The sequence below is a fragment of the Arachis hypogaea genome, chromosome 7, assembly GCF_003086295.3.
Source record: "Arachis hypogaea cultivar Tifrunner chromosome 7, arahy.Tifrunner.gnm2.J5K5, whole genome shotgun sequence".
Lineage (NCBI taxonomy): Eukaryota > Viridiplantae > Streptophyta > Magnoliopsida > Fabales > Fabaceae > Arachis > Arachis hypogaea.
The window spans coordinates 40488644-40495172 of NC_092042.1; the positions used below are offsets into that span (position 1 = coordinate 40488644).

The following is a 6529-nucleotide window of genomic DNA, read 5'->3' on the forward strand; positions in this document are numbered from 1 at the left end:
AAATTTTCAAACATAGCATCCATACCCTTAGCCACATGTCCTTCTAGCTCGTAAAAATCATCCTGAGCAGATCGCAACCTCTCCTTTGTCTCCACAAGCTCAGTAAATGTTCGAGTATAACTCTCCTTCGCCGCCTTCGCCATCTCCTCAGATGCATTCGCTGCCGCTACAGCCGCGGTAGCTTTAGCTTTCTCTTTCTCCAAAGATGCCTCCAGCTCAGTAATCCTAGCAGCCTTCAGTTCACTAATCCTCTCGAACTCAGACTGAGCCTTCTCAAGTCGGGAACTGGTCGCACCAAGGGGGGATTTCTTGAACTCCCGGGCAATAGCGGCATGAAGACTAGCCATCCGGACACAACTCCGCGCCATATACTGAAAATGGTGCTCCATAGACACATCATCAGTAGAAATAAAGGTCTGAGGGAGAATATGCTGTTCAATCCAACCAAGAGCATCAAAATCCTTGTCATTAAAGCCCGCAAGCTCTTGGGAGGTCTTCTGTTTCTTGGGAGGAGGACCCGAGGACGAAGGCGGGGAAGAGTGACCGGGTCCAGAGGTCGGAGGATCTTGATTAATAGCTCGGAACTGGGGAGTCGGAATAGTCTTCGACCGAGTAGTAACACCCACAGTAGTCTTCTTCGGAGAAGATCGGGCAGAAGCCTCCCCAGCCTCGATATTTCGAGCAGCCACAGACTTCTTCGTCCGACGAAGGTACTTCATGGAATCCGCCTGAGAAGACATCTCTGCAGAAATAAAAGAAAAAGGATTACCACAAACAGAAATTCCACCAAAACAAGCAAAACCAAAATACTAAAAAAGATGAATCTCGAAGAGGTCGGGAACTACCTAACTCGGAACGGAGAAGGCTTGGATCTCCCAACATTTTCTTCGTGTCCAAGTGAGGTGCCCGACCCCATAAACTGCTTACCACACCCACAAAAGCCTGCTCCACCTCATCTAGACTCTCAAGGGTATACTTAGTAGACACTACATTCTCCTGCCAACAAAGAGGAAAAGAAGGCTCCCCACTCTCATCTAGAAAGAAAGGTCGGACGTCTCCAGTAGCCCGGACCTTGAAATAAAAGTTCTTAAAATCATGAAAAGACTCATCATACAGGGTACAAAACTTCCTTCCCTGGTTAGCCCTAAAAGAGACCCAAGATACCTTCCCTCCACCCGACCCCGGCTTCGTCAACACAAACAAATAGGAAAAAAGAGAAATAGAGGGAGAGACGCCCAAAAACTGACACAAAAGTTGAAACAGCTTTAAAAATGCCCAAGAATTTGGATGGAGCTGCGTAGGGGCAAGGTTACAAGACCATAACACCTCGGACTCCAAATCGGTAAAGGGAAGTCGGACACTCAGCTTAGAGAAAAAACAATCATAAGCATAAAAGAAGAGCTTCTCGGAACTATCTAAGGGCGGGAAGCACACTCTCTCCTTGGAATCCGGGGCCACTAGTTCATAATCCCTCTCAGACTCTCTATTTTCACATATGCTACAGTGCCTACGGAACCTAGCTAAATACTCAGAATCTACCACAGAAGGGACTCTTAGAGGAAGAGGGTCTACCCAACCAAGACCACATGGAATCTTAGTCGACATCGCTTGAAGAACCTTTCGAGACATAAAATTCTTACCTACAAAGAAGAATACAACAGCAAGCAAAAATCACATAAAGAAGACAACGAAAACCCATTCAGCAAAACAAGAAACAAAAACCCCACGAAGAAAATGCGGCAACCCGGAACAAAAAATACCAGAGAACAAAAAGAGCCCCCCCATATATACAAACAACAAGCAATGGCGGCGCCTCTTTTCGGGGCAACCCAGGCATAAAGAAAAAGAAACAGACAAGAGCCACACAAAGAACAGAATGTGCACAAGAAAAGAGAAACATGGGAACAAACCTGGAAGAAAGAAACGAAGACGACGAGCTCCGAAGCAAGGAGAACGAAACGACGGCACAGAGGAAACCCCAGAAAGATACACGGAGAGATTCGGGGAAGCAGAGCAAAGAGAAAGAAGAAGCAGTGCTCGAAAAAGGATAAAGAAAAACAAAAGGCAGAAAAGGAGGAAAGGGGCAAATAAATAAAGCCTTCACAGGGCCCGAACAGAAATCGAGGAAAAACGGTAAAATGTAATAAATGCAGGAACGGCCATTTTTGAATTTTGAAAAACTACTATGCCCGAGCTCGACCTCCCAAAAAAGGACGAACTCGGGCAGGGGCACTGTTCATACCCTGACCGGGCTCCTCCAACTCGGCAAAATCATAAAAGGTCCGACCTCGTCCTAAGGCTCACGCCTAAAGGTCGGACCTCGGACAATAAAGCAAGGAAGGCCCATCAAAAGGAACGCAGCCCAAAACCTAAAGGCCGAAAAGGCCTAGAAAAGGCGGTTCCACAAAGATAGAGATAAAACTCCCAAAGATAAGATAAGATAAGAATATCTTATCCAGGGAAGATCACGGCCAACTACTATAAATACACTGGAGCACCCAGGTATGGCATTCATTCAACATTCTACACATATCTGCTTGGACCCATGCTAACTTAAGCATCGGAGTGTCATTGCAGGTACAACCACCAACCACTCTGCATATCAAGCTCGGGTCCCTGAACCCCCACCTCGGGCCTCTCCAGACGACCGAGCTACACGTTTCAGGTAAACCCTCGGAACAGTATGAAAACTAGAAGTCTTATCCTAGTTATCCTTATCAATGGTGATGAGAATTATATTTCTGTTACCACTAAGTCAACCTCTAACTATGAAGGTCAGTTAAGTGGATAAATTAATTTAACACCTATAGTCCTAGTCAACTCCTAAAGGAAAGACTAGAGTTATAGGAATCTAAATTAATCAGCAAGAATAATAATTATCAATCACGATGAGTTTGATAATTCAAGAGTTACCAATTAATCAACTAAAGCCAATAGTAAATAATCTAAATAAAAAAATAAGAAAAAGCAATCATGAGTCTGAAATACCTCAATTTATATCAAATAAAGAAAATCCTAACATGAATGGTTTATAGGCCAAATAGGCAACATAAGTAATACAAGAATTAAAGTATCTGAAGTAAAAGAGAAATATAAAGTAAAAGGAATATTGAACCTGATGAAGAGTTGAAATCTTAAATCCTTTAAGAGAAATCCTAATCCTAGAACCTAAGAGAGAGGAGAGAGCCTCTCTATCTAAAAACTACATCTAAATTATGAAAAGTGAATAACTGGAGATCTCAAGTGATGTCTTGAGTCTCTGCATGTTCCCTGACTTTAATCTGTGTTTTTGGGGCAAAAACTGGGTTGAAATGCGGCCCAGAATCTGTGCCAGCGACTTCTGTAATTCTGGAGATTGCGCACATCACGCGGTCGCGTCGTCCATGCGTTCGCGTCACTCAGCGTTTCTCGTACCACGCGTGCGCGTCGTCCACGCATTCGCATCATTCGTGCAGCTTCCAATCCGTGCAATCGCGTTAGACACGCGAGCGCGTCACTGTGATTTCTTCCATTTTGCGCGGTCGCATGAGCCATGCGACTGCGTGACTTCTCGCTGGTCATCACCTCAATTCTTTGTGTTCCTTCCACTTTTTCACGCTTCCTCTTTATTCTTTATTCCATTCATGTCCTATGTAGCCTGAAACACTTAGCACACAGATCACGGCATTGAATGGTAATAAGAGAGGATTAAGACTAGCTAAATTAAGACCAAAGAAGCATGTTTTCAATCATAGAACTAAACTAGGAAGGAATTGTAAAATCATGCAAATCATATGAATAAGTGGGTGAAAAGCTTGATAAAACCACTCAATTAAATACAATATAAACCATAAAATAGTGGTTCATCAGTAATCAAATCACACAAGTCAGAACCAAGAATTGCACCATCCAAACTATCTATGCTAGCGAATGTTCTATATCCGCTAATTTTTGGTTTTTCAAAATTTCAATAAATTTCGCTTTGGAGATATGAGAGTTAAGAGTTAACCTTCATAAGAGGGATTTATCAATGCTTCATATATTAAATTAACAATGTCATCTAAATGAATCCAGAAAAACCTGTACAAAAAGAAAGAAAAATAACTTAATTATGGTGCCTTTCTAAAATTAAGACGTAGCCAGGAACCAATCAATAACAACTAGAAGATGCGGGACATACCATTGTTTTCCAGAGCCTATAGGTCCACCAGTAAACATCTTAAACAGAGGTATCATTTTAGCTATAAAAGATTAAACACACAAAAATATAATGAATTTTAGGAACTTCAGATAATATTTGATGTTAAATCATAAATTCAAGCAGTTACAAGCTAATACCTAGTGCTCCACCATCTTTACCAAGAACAACACCAATGCAAATTAGAGCTACTCTAACATCTCCGTTTACTTTTAAAGCTGTTGATTCCCATTCTCGACATATCTGAAAAGATAAGACAACATCCATCAATGTGACCTACAACACAAGAGATGGTATATATAGCGAAATGCTCCATTAATTTGAATAACAACTGATGTGCTGATCAATTAGTATTCAAGTTTAATAGCATTTCAGGTGAAAATGTAAATGACTGTATATCTTCATAAAACATGCTGAGTAACACTCAGAATATTCTTTCGAGGTTTTATAATTTTAATATGTTGCATTCTCTGCAATAGTATCAACAAACATCTGTTCTTACCTCGGCCAAGTAATAATTTCCTGATGGACTTTGTTCATCAAACACGTGTTTCACTAGTGCCTGAACAGTGAAAAGAAGTGAAAGACATTTTATATGTAAAATCATGCATACTTCTCTATCAATTCAAGTAATTCTAAAGAGTGCACCAAAGCAGTTAACAACCAATAATCATGAAAATAATTGACCAGTGGAGAAGAAGATTTGGCATATGAACATACCATAGTAACCAATAGCTGTTGCACTAACGAAAACTTTAGATTGAATATCCTCTGGCGCACTATTATCAATTCTACAACCTTTGCTATTGAATGGATAGGTCATAGGAAGAATAAGCAATTTCTTGTAAGTAAAACTTGCTTAACTTGATGTTCCTATATTTGTCATATGCTTACTTTTGATGTTACTCTAATCTTGCTCTGCTTGATTTCTATTTTTATCTGTAGAGTTAAAATGAGCGTTGAGAAGATGTCTATTATCTCTTAATAACCAAAACTCTATGAATCTTTTAAGTTAATACAATCCAATAATGACAGTGATAGGAACAAGGCAATAACCTCCGAAGACCATCTGGTACTTATGGGCATTCCAGCCAAGTTAACCACCCCTGTTGAGCCCTGAATGCTATTCTTTCATTCCGACTCCTCTGCAATCTTAATTCTTGGAAAGTCTTTCACTGGAAGGACAAGGCAAAGTTAACCAATGAATCCAAAGTGCATGATCTGTCTATCTTTTATATTTATTTAAAAGGAAGATAAATGTAGACTTTCAATAGTGAATGGATCTGAATTAGGTATGAATTTAAACCAAATGCAGCATAATAAACTTAAGAATGATTATGATTTATGAAATAGCACTTCACATGGTAGAGTTATATAACTTATATCTAATGGGAAGTCAACCCCAACCCCAACCCCAACTTGTTATGATACTATTAATCAAATCTCAATAAAGTCCAAATTACTGTCTGCATTCTCACATCAAAACATAGAATTGATTTATCACGTTATATTCCTTTTGGTTAAAGGTTGTCACACTTAAATTTACAAATTTAGTTCCCAAATTGAGCTTACGGCATTACCACCAAATTCTTAAAAGTTTACAAGCTGAGTTTTTGTATTCAAATTTACAAAATTTATCCTCCAAGACAGAAACTTCTTGTATTTTCTTGCACTTCCTAAAAGTGAGGCTAGGAAATATTCTGTTCTTTCTCTGTCTCTATAGAAAAAAATCCTAACAGTGTCTAAGCGTTCCATTAAAATCCAATCTTTAGTTTCAAATTATTGAAGTTAGTTCATATTTTACTATAACCATCATTTACATGCCAATTTTTTTCTTGAGCTTTTTGATATCTAACTAAAAAAGATTTTAACTGAGAACCCTAAAATACCACACATCTTCATCAACAATAGCATGCATGTTATCAAATCACAGTTCACAAACCTATAGTTTCGCAGATTAAAACTCCCAAATTAAAACCCCTAAAATCGGAACCCTACACCTTTGAAATTTCAGAACCAAATAGAAATCAATACATACATATTCAATGATGTGAGCACAGAGAAGACGATGATGAGAAGCACAGAGATGACGATGGTGACGGTGGCACAGCAATGGCGATGGTCAGAACAGTGATGGTCATCAGTGTTTAGGGCACGGAGAAGACGATTAGTGTAGACCGCAGAAGAAGAGAGATGGTCAGTGCAGTAACAGCGACGGTTATCAGTGACAGTGAGAATGGCGAAGGTGAGGGTTGTGCGCGGCAGGGTCGGCCAAGGTGAGAAGTGCAGAGATGAGGGCGAACAGGAGTGACGGTCAGTGGTGAGTGGTGATGAGTGGGTTTCTTCGCGATG

At 40.0% G+C, this 6529-nt stretch overlaps 1 pseudogene; it reads right to left on the minus strand.

Annotated features, from left to right (window-relative positions):
• Positions 1-3983: 3983 nt before the first annotated feature.
• LOC112701401 (epimerase family protein SDR39U1 homolog, chloroplastic-like) lies at positions 3984-6318 on the minus strand (annotated as a pseudogene).
• Between the last annotated feature and the right edge of the window lie 211 nt (positions 6319-6529).